The following is a 14,923-nucleotide window of genomic DNA, read 5'->3' on the forward strand; positions in this document are numbered from 1 at the left end:
CGCCTCCTCCTCTACCTCCTCCTCTTCGGGCTCTGGGTCTCGCTCCTGCTCTCCCTCCTCCGTCGCGGCTAGCGTGGCCGCCTCCTCCCCGGGTTCCTCGACCGAAACCTCGGCCGCCTCAGCTACTACCAGTTCAGGTTCGGGCTCAGACTCCGGTTCGGGTTCCGGCTCTGGCTCACCGCCGCCGCACGGTCCGCGAAACTCGCCAAGGAATAGCTCCAGGAAGCGCCGGTAAGTTTTCTCCTCAGGGCTGCAGCCGGCCATCGCTGCTCATGCCCCAAGGCCGACCGGGAAAGGGGTGGGGAAGCCCACGAAGGGGAGGGGGCTGCTTCTGAGCCTCGGGCTCCCGCTACGACTGTTAACAGCCGCACCAGCAAGAGAGATCAGCACTAGGTTGCTTGGAGAGGGCTCCCGCAGGCGTGCGCGCCACCGAGGACGGACGTGCGCGGCCCAGGGGCGGAGCGCGCTACCCCTCTCGGGTCTGGAGGGAAAGTTGTTGGCGAGTGCGCGCTCAGGGTCCAGCGACAGCCCACCCTCTATCCCTATGGAGAGCTCAGCCCACGCTGCCTGGAGACCGTCGTCACGGCAACCAGTTCTAATTAAGAATTTCAGGGTCCCTCCCAAGGAGTCCGCGGAGTCATAGGGACATAGGACGCGCCTGCTCTCCAACTCTGAATGTTTATTGGATGAAGACCCTAGTCTCAACGTTAATAAGGAAGTAAGACATCTCCCAGTCAAACTGTTGGTTCCCACTTGGATTGCATGTACTTAAGTTTCTTTATCTGCTCATAACTTGCCTTAGTGTATAGGCTGAAAGATACCATACTGTAAATACTTTGTGTTGATGGCACTCAGTTAGGATGTGGAAGCCCAAAACACATACCCAGTGGGGAGGTTCCTTTACATAGGTTCTCTCATTTGATCCTATTCTCATTTCTCAAAGAAAAAAAGGAAAAGAGTTAACTATTTGATTCAAGTTTTCGAAACTTCCAACCATGCAACTAGAATTAAAACCCAGGTTAGCCTCCCAACAGCTTTTAGACCCTTTTCATTTAACTCTTCCCTGTTTCTGAAAATTCAAGTGCCATGAGTTCATATAATGCCTTAATGTATAGGACTTTGTAATTTACAAGTTGTTCTCCCTCCTCAACTTTACCACAGCCCTTCAGATAGAAGATGTTGCCATTGTGATTGTTTTATAGATGGGGGGACCAAGCTTTAAAGTATCGTGACTTTGCTCAAGGTCATAAGCAAGTGATGTAATGCAGATCTGATCCATGACTGAGATTCAGTAAATTTCATCCTTTTGTTTTCCATTACACCAACACCCCCCTCTTGCGTTTCTCCATAAAGTGTATAATACTGTACTGCATGCATGTAGGTCTTTCTGTAGTATTTTGTTTGCTTTTCTTCCCATCCTCTTTCATGTCTTTTTCTTTCCTAGGTTGGAACTGAAATGACTTCAAATGGTTCTAATTTCTTACCAAATACACACAAACCTATTATTTTCAAGCCTCTCTGAGGGGTGGAAGAGAAGCTGTGTTGTTATACAGCTGTTTAGATGATAGTATCATTACTGCATACTGCCATGTCCATGGCAACATATAATTCAGCAAAAACATAGTGATTCTCTACTTTGAAAAACATGTTCTTGCAAATTATCTACCCCATCCTCTCCAGTTACTGTTTCTGGGTTTCAGTTAGATTTAGGGTCTGAAATACCATTTCCAGTCAGTTATTAATAGCAGAAGAGGGAGACTCTTCACCAAATGTTTCCATATAATACTGTATTCTACATCCCTGACCTGACCTGATACTGTTATTTTAAGACTTAAATGAGTTGAGCTCACTACTATATCATGGTATCATGTGAAAGAGTTAATTCCATGTTCTCTCTTCACTTAAGTTTAAATACATGATAGAAAGTATATAGTGAGTAATACACTTGAGTTCTCTGTAAATATTTTTTCCCTCAAAGGTAAATGGAAAGACCCAACAAGTCTGCTTCCAGAAAAGCTAAATGTATTTATGTGTTTTGTTTAAAATACCACCAGTGTAAAGCAACTTCTCTATGAGATGCCAAAAAAGCCTTTAAATTCATTTGTTTTTGTTTTCAATACACCTGCTCATTTCCATTTCATAAGGTCTAGACTGACAAAACTTTAGGCTGCAAACCCAAATGTCCACAGTCTTACATTCCAACAATTGTTAATATCCTAGAATTTGACATGATGACATTTTGTTCAAGAGTACATAGCTGTCAGCTGCAACAATTCATATCAAGCTACACCTTCCTACTTCGTAATGTAGTTGCCTCCCTCACCTAGGTGACATTTATTTGTGACATTAATTTATGACTCAACCCACATATCAAAGGGAAGTGATCTGTGTTGGTAAAACATTACTTCTAAGAGTAAAAGAAAAAGCCCACATCTCTAGATTATTATAAGTGAGAGGCGTGTTTGCCGATATTTAATAAAGATATTCTTTCACAAAGATCAATATAGATTCTAATGCACCCATTTGACAAAGTAGCTTTGCCAGAAGGTTGCTGACAGAAACTCAAGAGCAGCTGTGTAGGATGGATGATTTTGTCATTGTCAAGTCTTTTTACATAAGCCAAATTAAACCTTTCCTCCTTCAAAAAAAAAAAAGACTTTTTAATCATTATTTTTCATCACTTTGCTTTCCTTTTCATTTCCTCTCCTCTTATATCTCCTTAGTCTCCTAACTATTAAAAAAAAATCACATTACAAAAGCATAGTGTATATCAGTGATATTTAACATTCTTCAGATTTTTTGAGATAATTTTCTTATAAGAGTTATTGTCCTTTTAACCCTTAGCTCTTTGAAGGAAATGTACCATGTCCTTTCTTGGACATTCATGCCAATATTTACAATGTTAAAAAGAATTGCTGCCCTTGGCAGTATCTTGGATGATCTTGCAATTCCTTTCCCAGATAATTTACCCATGAGAAGAAAAAACATGTTCAACATGTACACCCAAGCACAAAAACACTTGTGCACAAATATTCACAGAAGTTTTCTTCTTTTGTTGTTTTGCAGGGCCAGGGATTGAACCCAAGGCCTTCACACTGAGCTACAACCTGTCTTTTATCTTTTACTTTGTGAAAAGGTCTGGGTGAGTTTGTGCTCCCTATTACAGTCCTGAGACCTATTGTGTCTCGTTTGTAGCCTTGTTTCCACTGAATGTGTCCATTGCGATTCTAGCTTTAGCCGGTGACCTCAGCACAAGCTCCAGAAATATCATCTTCCTATATTTATCCTTTAGGTATGGTAGCAGCTTCCAGCTTCCTAAACTTAATAATCCCTCCTTTGTAGCTCTTCCACCACTTCTGTAAACATTTTCTCTACTTTCTTCACCAAATCCTGAGAGATATGTTAACAGTACCTTAAGGGACTATAAAGTAGCCAGGTGTGGTGATCCACACCTCTAACCTTAGCACTCAGAAGGCTGAGGCAGAATTTCCATGGGTTTGAGGCCAGCCTGAACTAAGTGAGACCCTGTCTCCAAAGGGTGGAGGGGGCAGGGATTTAGCTCAGTGGTTCTGCTGCCTGCCTTGCAAGTGCAAGGTCCCAAATTTGATCCCTAGTACCAAAACAAAACAAAACAAAAACCAGAAACAACAACAACAAAAAGAACCTATAAAGTAGATTATATACAACTATAAATGGATTAAAGTGAAGTTAGAGTATGTTTAGGTCTCTAAAGATGCCCTTGGGACACTGAGTTTACTTGAAGGAAAGTTAGCAGTACATTATTTCTAAAATAAGGACAGGTTTTCCAAGGTATGGGGTAGGGAAGGATAGGCAGAGCACAGGAAATTTTTAGTGCAGTAAAAACTATTTGGTATTACTCAAATAGTGGATAGATGTCAGTATACCCATAAAATGTAAAGAGTGAACCCTAATATAAATTGGTGTCTTTAGTTAATAATAATGTACAGATACTGGCTCATCAATTGTAACTAATGTGCCACACTAAAGCAAAACATAAATAATAGAGATAACTGGGGTGAGAGAGGGGGCATATATGAGAACTCTTTCCTTTCTGCTTAACTTTATTGTAAACTTAAACCAGCTCTTAAAAAACAGCCTTAATAAGTTTTCAAAAAAAGCTAAAATATTTGGTACATAATTAATGAGTCCAACTAAGAAAAATATGTAACTTTTTAATCTATTTACAGTTAAGTAGCTTGACTTTGCTAGTTGTAAAGATGTCACTGATTTAAAGTTAATACCATGCTCCAGGGAGTTAGCTCAGTGGCACCGTACTTCCAAAGCACAAAATTCTGAGTTCAATCCCCAGTACCAAAAATAAATAACAAAAATTAATACCATATTCCAAATAGTAAAACATACTTTATGCTTAAAACAGTATGTTTTTAAAGAAAGTAAAATAACAATAAACTATATATATAATATGTATATAATATCCTGTGGCTTATCAATCAATGTCTACTCAAATGATTAGGTGTATGTATAATAATATTAAGTTGAAATATAAAAATATGTATTCTTAGGCCCAGGAATGTAGTAGCTCAGCAGCATAGTACCTGCCTGGGTTAAGTGTGAGGTCCTGAGTTTGATCCCCACTACCCCAGCCCAAAAAAGTATTTTTCCTTTTTTGGTAACGTGTGGTGGCACATACCTGTAATCCCAGTACTTCGGGAGACTAAGGTAGGTAGATCACAAACTTGAGCTCAGACTGGATAATTTAGTAAGACCTTATCTCAAAATATAAAATAAAAATATGAGACTGGGGAAGTAGATCAAACAAAGGGCCCTGGGTTCAATTCCCAGTGCCAATTTTAGAATATTTTAAAATTCATGTTTTAAAAACTGTTGCCTATAATCACAGCACTTGGGAGGCTGAGGCATAAGGATAAGGATTGCTGTGAGTTTGAGGTCAACTTAGGCTACAAAGAGAGTAAAGGCAATCTCAACTATACAGCAAGAACTTGTCTCAAAAAACAAAACAAAACAAAACAAAACAAAAAACTGAATCAGGAGGCTCATGGTATAAATCAATGATCAAGCATTTGGCCTAGCATGTGCAAGGCCCTGGGTTTAATACCTACTGCCACTAAAAAAAGAAAGAAATTGAAGGGAAACTGATACATAAATAGTTTAAAAATATTAATATAATTGTGTTGTCAAACTGACTAGTAGGAAACAAGAGAAGTGAATGAACTGAGCACACAGAAATGTTTTCAAATAGGAACTTCCTCTTCTACTCCCCAGATCAACAATATAGTTTTTTGTTTTTAAGACAGGGTCTCACTATGTAGTTGAGACTGACCTGGAACTCACTATGTAGCCCAGGCTGGTCTCGAACTCACAGTGATCCTCCTGCCCAGCCTCCTGAGTGCTGGGATTATAGGAGTGTGCCACCACACCCGGCTGACAATATATTCTTAAATCATCCCATTTGCTGCCAAAAACATTACTGCTATAATAATTTTTTATTTCTTTCTATAACTGCTGCAATTTTGTTTTTTTGTGGTTTTTTTTTGGTACTGAGGATCGAACTTGGGACCTTGCACTTGCAAGGCAGGAGGCGGCACCATTGAGCTAGTAAATCCCTGGCCCTAAAAGTCTACATGTTCAGTACAGCTGATTTTTCCCTCCTTTCTATTACTGTCTAATGGGGCCATACTGCAGCAATGGTCCAAAGCTGTCAAAATTAAAATTCACTTCAAAAGTAATAACAGGCTCACATGAACTACATTTTACCATTTTTAAAAGGCAAAGTATTAAGTCTCCAAAATGGGTTCTGATCTTTTTTCATATTTTAACCAATAATAACAATCTTTTTTTTCCTATCAGAGTTCTGTGAACAACCAAAATTATTTTTGGACTTATTTGACATCCTTACAAAAGAGGATTAGGGCAGGGGTTGATGGTAATTTGATGATGGTACTATAAATGGCTAACAGGCGGCACATTCCTTCTATAATGACTTTTCTAGAGTGAATTGATGTTACTAAAAAAATCCACATTAATATTTTGCTACTAGTCTTCACTTTACAACAAACCAAAAAGTGCTTATATAATGGTAAAATTTTTATTTATTATAATTTTTAATTATCCATATGTATTTGATTGAGATAAATACACGTAAAAATTCAGAATAATTCTGATCATAACCTTATTCTAATCAGCAGATACCCATTTCTAACTTGGAGCATTCATCAAAAAGAGCCAGACAGCTCAGTCTGGTAGTATATACAGGCCTGTAATCCCAGCACTCTGGGAGGCTGAAGCAGGAAGATCAAAAGTTCAAGCCAAGACTAGAAAACTTAAGATCTTATTTCAAAAAAAAAAAAAAAACAAGCTACTTAAAAAAAAAAAAATTAAAAGGAGTCGGGTGTGATGACACATGCCTATAACCCTAGCACTTGTGCGGCTGAGGCAGGAGGATCCCCTCAAGTTCAAGGCCAGCTTGGGCTATATAGTAAGTTCAAAGACAGCCTGAACTACAAAGCAAGATCCTGTGTCTCAAAAAAAAAAAAAAAAAAAAAAAAAATTTTAAATAAATAAAAAGAATTTAGGCAACTAAATATAAAAACTCTTCATAAAGGTATTTTGCATGCTTAGATAGCACTGAATACTTTATTATTAGTTGAGCTGATGGAATTGAGCCACAGTGACATTTGTGACTAGAAGGGAAGATGGAAATGATTCCATTAACCTAGAGTGCTGTAACATATGGTAATCATAGGTGGTAGAATAGCTGTGTTGGACAAGGGTAGAAATAAGCCATGTGGCACAGACATTATCAATTACCACACATGGTAACCATGCTGACACAATGCATCTTTTCCAGGAAGGAAATGATCTGGGCATATGAAGTGGTTTGCTGACTTATGAAAGAGTGATCTATAAATGACCTATCTGGCACCGATATAGCACATGATTTCCAGCAATTCTGCAAGGTGAGGATTAAGACTTGATGAATGTCAATTTATTTAAATAATATATATAATTATTTGCACAAAGGCATAAAATCAAAATATGTTATCAAAATAAATGTGGGCCCTTCATACCTAAAATTATTTTTCAAATATCCTTTAAAATGTCTTATAAAATTCTTAAATTCTGTATATGTGGAAATATGTACCAATAATTTCATGACTTTTTGAGACAGACTCTTGCTATGCAGCTCAGGCTAAACTCAAACTCACTATGTAGCCCAAGCAGATCTTGAATTTTAATCTTCTTCCCTCAACCTTCTCACTGCTGGGATTGAAAGTAATCCCATGTTCAAGTAATTTCATGACTCAGGCACAAAACCTATGGGCCAATGTTCAAGATTAGATCTAGGAAAATAAAGTTATAATTATTTTTTCAGATACTGGAAAAAAAACTGAATTGGAAAGAAACATGATAAAAACTATGTTTGTGTATACGTGTGCGTGTGTGTCTGTGTGTGTGTGTGTGTTTAAAATAAAGTCTGGCCTTGAATTTAGTATGTAACCTAGGCTGGCCATGAACTCTCAGTGATCCTTTTGCCTCCTGAATGCTAGGATTACAGGTGTGCAACACCAGGTCTGATTAAAAACTATGTTTTAAGAAAATTTAATATGTAAATATTATTTCAGATGAGTGAAAGATGAATTGAAGCAGAGATTAAAGGCTGGAATCAGTTGGACAGTGGGAGCCAATGAGAGTACAAAAAAGAATGGTCTCAGTTGGATTAAGGTATACAGAAGAAGCAAAAAAGACATAAGACAAGATCTGAGATTCAAAGAAGGTATCTGAAGATACAGCTTGGTTAAGATCTGGCAACACAGAAGCTCTCTAATGGCTATGCCAGTTATCCACTACTGCAAAACAAACTATCCCAAAATTTAGTGGCTAAAACAAAAAACACTTTATTACTTTTCACAACTCTGTGTTGACTGGGTTCAGATAGGTGGTTCTCACTTGCAGCCATCAAAAGGTTGCCCTTGAATACCAGCTGGGGATAGAACATCTACAAGTTCAACTGGGCTGGATGTCCAAGATCACTTACATTATACATTTTTCATTTATATTGAAAAAAGAGCAGAAGGCAATTACTATGTGAATATTTGTCAAGATACTAATTTTACTATGTTGCTAAAATAGCAGTTGATATTAGCTGTTAACAGCTAGGGCTGTCAAACTAAAATGCTTACACATAATAACTCCATGTTGATGGCCTTAGGATAGGCAGACTTCTTACATGGTGGCTCAGGGGCATCAAAGCTGAGCATTCCACTTTGGCGTGGTGGTGCACACCTGCAATCCCAGCACCTGGGAGGTTGAGGCAGGAGGACTGCCATGCGTTTGAAGCTAGGTTGGGCTACATAGTGAGTTCAAGTCTGAATTACATAGCAAGACTCTGTCTCAAACAAACAAACAAAGGGAGTGTTCCAGTGATACTTTTTTTATAACTTAAATTTCCTAAATTAGTATCATTATTGTTATGGCACTATATTGGTCAAAGCAGTACAATAGACCCCTTTAAGACTCAAGAGAAAAGGAGATAACACACCCTATGTTCTGAGGGGAGAAGTGTCAAAGAATCTGTTTTAAAATACTATAGCACCTCAGAGCTTGAATTTTAAAAGTATCTACTATAGTTCGTAGTGCTCAGTTCTAGTCCTCCAAGTTTTGATGGGTTGAAAATATTATATTTGAAAATATTATATTAGTTTTAATTTAGAGGGAACCTAATCAGGAGCCTGTAAACATATATCTTGTTATAGGGCCAATAAAGTATCACAGAAGGTGTATTTGGAGAAAAGTGTGTGTGTGTGTGAGAGAGAGAGAGAGAGAGAGAGAGAGAGCAGAGGGGCAAGTTTCTAGAGGCCCTTGACAAGGCTTATTAGCCCATATTCCTTTAAAACCTGTTCCTACCTTGGAGAACTTCTCGCTGAAATAATTGGATTGTATGAAAACTTAAATAATGTTTGGCAAATAATAAAATAAATAAATAAACTACTGTAACAATGTTTAGCTTCATTAAGACCAGGTTCAGGAACTTGAACTTGATGCCTCAGAAATGTATATTCCAAATTTAATTACTTGGATAGATATTAACTAGTGCTAACAAGTCTAGAAGAATCCAATATATAAAAACTACAAGGGCAACGTAAGAATTTACATTGAGAATTATTTATTCCAGTGAGACCAGACATTTTCATTGATCTGGCTTTAATTGGGAAATATAATTACCAACAGATTGGTAATTAATACACATTCAATCAGAAAAAGTTCATTACAATTCAAATAATGACATCAAGTTGAGATAGTCTAATGCAACTAAAAATATGTAAAAAAAAAATCACAGTATGAGATGTCATTATTAAGGAAAATATCAAACTGGCAAAAAAAATCCCAAATAACATGTGATGAAGAGTGTTGAAAAGCAGCCACTATCAAACACCACAGGGGGTATAAACTAGTAACAGTCCTAGAGGACAATTTGGCAAAATCTATCAAACTGTTAATTATATATACACTCCTATAAATTCTCTGTATCTTCATTAAAAGCTGAATCAACCTAAATATCTATAAATAAGTGATTAAGCAACAATATATTCATTCACAGAATGCTACACAGCAATTTTTTGTGGGGGTCGTTCTGGGGATTGAACTCAGGACCTTTCCCTTGTGAAGCAAGGGGCAGAACCACTGAGCTAAATCCCCAGCCCAGCAATTTTTTAATATGAGAAAATTCTACATATACTGACACAAAAAAAGGTGCTAAACAGTGTGTGTATTATTTAAAAAGGCAGTGTTGGATTCAAAAATATATTTTAGATACATGGAATAGCTCTAGATGATCATATAGGAAACATAATGACTATTGCCTCCTAAAAAGGAACTGAATGACTAAGGGACAGGAGGTAAGTAACTGTCATTGGCTTTTTTTTTTTGTACCAGGGATCGAACTCTGATCTTGCACTTGCAAGACAGGCGACGGAACCACTGAGCTAGATCCTTGGCCCCGTCATTGACTTTTTTCAAACCTAATCCTTTAAAATTAAAAAAAAAAAAAAAAAAAAGCCAGGTATGGTGGCACACAACTAGCATTCTAGGAAGTGGAGGCAGGAGGATTTCAAGTTTTAATTTCACCTGGGAAATTTTAGTGATTTATTGAGACCCCGCCTCAAAAAACAAGGGCTGGGGATAAGGCTCAGTGTAGAGGCCTTGACTTCAATCCCAAGTACTGTAAAATAAATAAACATCAGCAAAAAAATTTAAAAGGAAAAGAAAAAAAAATGCACCAGGAAGAACAATAAGATGGCTTAATAAGGTAAATCTAAACTAAATAGTGCTAATCCATACTAACTCAAACTTTAGGACTCCTTATATGATTTTCTAGGGGGAAAAAGTCATACTTCTTATTTCTTTTATTTTTTCTTCAACAAACCTTTGTTAAAATCTTATTTGACTCACCAAATAAAAAGACAAAATTATCTTGAAAAAAAAAAAAAAAGACCAGAAAAAGAAATTGGGGAGGTAGTACTAGGGCTTAGACCCAGGGTCTTTACATAGAGCTACATCTCCATCCCTTTTTTATTTTTTATTTGAGACCAGGTCTCAGTCACTAAGTTACCCAGGCTGAACTCAAACTTTTGATCCTCCTGACTCAGCCTCCCTGAGAACAAGGATTACAGGTGTATATAACCATACCTGGCTAACTTTTTTGTCAAAGAACATACCAGTAATGGTTATATAATCAATTGTGCTTTTCTTTCTCTTCCTTTGAGCCTTGATTTATATGAATTCTTGATATAAATTTTTTTTACATTTGGCTTTTATCTTTTACCTTGTAGTTTTGTATTTTGAAAGTAGGTGGGGCACAATTTCCATGAGTTCTCAAGTCCTTCTGAGTGAGCCGAACTTTGATAACCTCATAAAATAAGCTACATATAAAATCACAACCTGAGTAACAGTGTCTTTAATTTTAAGACTCACGTCTTACTACACATAATGAAAGTCAGCTGAAACACAGAAAGGGCTATGTTAATGGTGAACTAAAATGGAAAACAAGCAAGGGAATATACTTCGGTCAAAAATACACGAAATCTTGTCAACATGTTTTATGCCAAAATCAGTTCTGAGGGAGCAAAATGTTCTGTAAATTTTAACAGTAACAGTAAATTTAGGCACTGATGTTAACTAAAAATACATATTATGAACAGCCAGCCTCTCTTCTGCAACTCAATGGATTTTTTTTTTTAAAGCAATAGAACATTTCAACATTGTGTCTCAAAACCAAAATGCAATGTATCAAAATGGGAACCCTAGCATTATTAATCTTGAAAATAAAATGTATAAATATACTTTTCACTATTTCCAGTAATAATAATTTTAAATGAATGTTTAAAAACATTTACAAAAGTAGACACTCAAAACAAACCAATGAACTTATTCTTTTACAGTTAGTTTGCAGTGCTGGGGAGGGAACCCAGGGCTTTTGCACACTTGAGGCAAGCATAGCAATAAAAAAATTTTTTTTTTTTTTTTTGGTACTAGGGATTGAACTTGGGACCTTGTGCTTGCAAGGCAGGTGGTAGAACCACAAAGCTAAATCCCCAGCCCCATAAAGCAAATTTAAGAAATCATTTAGTCTTACCTTGTTTTAAAAACAAGATAATGACATGAGAAAATAAAGGTGCCAAAACTAATGTGACTTGTTACCGTCTCAACTAGAATTAGAATATAGGTCTTCTAACTAGTCCTGTCATTTTTCTACCACACTAAACTCTAATTTTATCACTAATTGTAAATATTTCAATAAGTATTACTAACAAGAGAAATAACTACCACACTAAACTCTAATTTTATCACTAATTGTAAATATTTCAATAAGTATTACTAACAAGAGAAATAACTTTAGAGCTGGGCATGGTGGCAAAAGTCTGTAACCTCAGCTATTCATAAGGCTGAAGCAAGAGGACTGCAAGTATGGAGCCAACCGTAGCAACTGTAGGAGACCCTATCTCAAAATACAATACACAGGGGTGGGGATGTAGCTTTGTTTTATAGCACTTACCTGTACGTCCCTGGGTTCAATTCCCAGTACTGAAAAAAAGAGGGGCTAGAGCTAGGCGTGATCAATCACACCTATAATCCTAGCACTCAGGAGACTGAGGCAGGAGAACCATGAGTTTGAAGCCAGCTTGGACTACACAGTTAGACTCCAACTCAAAAACAAACAAACAAAACTTTAGAAATAACCCAGATATCTACCCACAGATGAATGGATAAATGAAATGTAGTATAAACATAAAATAGAATATTATTTAGCCTGTAAAAGGAATGGATTTCTTATATATAACACAATCTGTAAGAACTTTAGAAATATGCCAAGAGAGGGCTTGCTTTGGCAGCACATATAGTAGAAATATGCCAAGTGAAATGATCCAGACACAAAAGAAAAGATATTGTATGCTTCCACTTATATGAATTACAATGGGCAAATTCACAATAACGGGAAGTAGATGAGGGGAAAGGACAATAGGGAGTTACTGCTGCATATACCGTGTATAGTTTCTGTTTTGGGGTGATGAAAAGTTTTAGAAAGACTGGTAATGGATTAGGGCCCAATGGGCACATGCCTGTAATCCCAGTATTCAGGGAGGCTGAGGCAGTTTGGGCAACCTGGCAACTTAGTGAGACCCTCAATGGAAAAAAAAAAAAGTGGTAATGGTTGCATAACATTGTGAATATAATAAACATTAACTTAATTGTAGACTTACAAATGGTTTAAATGGCAAATTTTGTTAAAACTATTTTGCCAAAATAAAAACCAAGAGTATTAATTTCAAAAAGTGCTCCAAAATACCATCCTATGCATGACCAACTAGAAATAGTATTTTTATGACCACTTGAAAACAGAATTTACCCTAAATCTTATTTGAAATATTTATTCATTCAATAAGCAATAGTTTTAGGCATTAGATACATAGGTGGGTAGAAAGAAGGAAAGGAAGAAAAGTAGACAGGCCAGGCTACCATATCTATCTTATAGAGTTGCTAGAAGGACCAAATAAAATGATGTAAAAATGTCTTATAAATAATAAAGCACTATAGACTTAAGTATGATTAAGTTATGCATCTCCAAAATTAAAGCCATAAGTCATAATACTCTGAAAATACTTCAAGAAAAGATATTTGTAAAATCCAAAAAAAGAATTAGCAAAAAGAAAAAAATATATAAATATGACCATTCGAAAAAGTGTAAATTTATGATTAAAGATATTGGTAGCATGATCTCTAAGGTTTCATCTAGCAGTATAATTCTATAATAAATGCATCTGAAATGTGAAGTTCTCATCCTAAAAATAAAACAAAACCGGGCCAAGGATTTAGCTCAGTGGTTCCACCACCTGCCTTGCAAGCGCAAGGTCCCGAGTTTGATCCCCGGTACCAAAAAATAAATAAATTAAATTAAACCATGAATTAGATTATGTGAGCTTTTAATTCTATGTTTTATACTTTTAATAATTATTTCAAAAGAATCAAAGATCTCCCAAAAGTAGAGAAGGGTTTCTCAAACCAGAACAAAATTTGAATTTCTAGTATTTGTTTTCCTACTACTAATAATTTTTTGCATAGATTATATTAACGGCCTGTGTTGTATTAACTGTGGCCAAGACATGATAAAACACAGAAGTGACACAAAATCACTGGAAACGTTTTCAGTGTATGTGTGCAAATATACAGTTTTCCATCACTATAACAAATACCTGAGATAATCAACTTGTAAAGGGAGGATTCTTCTGGCTCACAATTTTGGAGGTTCTAGTTCATGATCAGGGGGGACCTACTGCTTCCAGGTCTCTGGTTGGGGGTACCAGATGGCAATGGCAGGAACATGTGTCAAAAAAGGACTAAGGACCCACGATCCCCTTTGGGACCTGCCCGAACTGACCTAAACATTTTTCTATTAGGCTCCACTTCTTACAGAGTTTCTACCACATCCCATACTGTCTCCCTGGGGAGCAAGACTTTACCCACATGGATTTCTGAGGACACTTCCAAACTCTAGCAATATTTATGCATGTATACAAATCATCAGAGCAAACACAGCAATGGCACAAAGTGAAGTTAATATTTATTTTTTGAATTTACCATACTGTCTAACTACAAGATGAAAGCTAGATGCAGTCACTGATCTGCTAGGAAGTAAGACTTTTAACCAATTTACTAGTCTAGCATTAAGTGGCAAGCTTATATAAACTGGGGGTGATAGGTGTACTATCACATCATGAGTTAAAATGAACATAAAATGCTAGGAGGAAAACTTTATATTTATATACATCTATATACATCTTTACATTTATATACATCTTTGAAGCTGGGCATGATGGCACATCCCTATAATCCCAGCACTCTGGAGGCTGAGGCAGGAGGATTGCCCTGAATTCAAGGCCAGCCTGGGATACAAAGGGAGTTCAAGGCCAGCCTGACTACATAGCAAGACCCTGACTCAAAAAAACAAACAAAAAAGAAATCTAATATAACTCATGATTTCAGTTTCTTTGAATGCTTATTAATGCTAAAAAAAAGTTGCAAAGGACAACCTGGGCCAGGCATGGTGGCACACACCTGTAATCCCAGCACATGATGCTGAGGCAGGAGGACCAGGAGTTTTAGGCCACCCTAGATAAATTTTTGTCAAGAAATGAAAATTTTAAAAAGACTTGGGATATAGCCCAAAACAAAGGTTCTGGGTTCAGTCCCTAGTACTGCAAATAAACAAATACAGTAAATTAATTAATTAAAAAAGAAAAGCCCATAATACTTGGTTTTGTCTATGTTTAAGGTCCATACTTCTTTTAAAGTAGTGTTATGGGGATGGAGGTGTGGGTCAGCAGTGCAGCATTTGCCTTGCAAGTAAGAGGCCTGATTTAATCCC

At 36.8% G+C, this 14,923-nt stretch overlaps 1 protein-coding gene and 1 long non-coding RNA gene across 2 annotated transcripts in view; one reads left to right on the top strand and one right to left on the bottom strand.

Moving 5' to 3' along the window:
• The window catches only part of Rad51c (RAD51 paralog C), a 145,905-nt gene that overhangs the window by 103,017 nt on the left and 27,965 nt on the right, over positions 1 to 14,923 (bottom strand). The window lies entirely within an intron of this gene.
• On the top strand, positions 3,115 to 8,306 carry LOC117285874. Its single transcript, XR_004516984.1, has 3 exons — positions 3,115 to 3,142; positions 6,851 to 6,959; positions 7,626 to 8,306. It is a non-coding gene; the product is annotated as an uncharacterized LOC117285874 (long non-coding RNA).

Source organism: Fukomys damarensis, unplaced genomic scaffold, assembly GCF_012274545.1.
Source record: "Fukomys damarensis isolate Sample0158 unplaced genomic scaffold, DMR_v1.0_HiC HiC_scaffold_13, whole genome shotgun sequence".
NCBI lineage: Eukaryota > Metazoa > Chordata > Mammalia > Rodentia > Bathyergidae > Fukomys > Fukomys damarensis.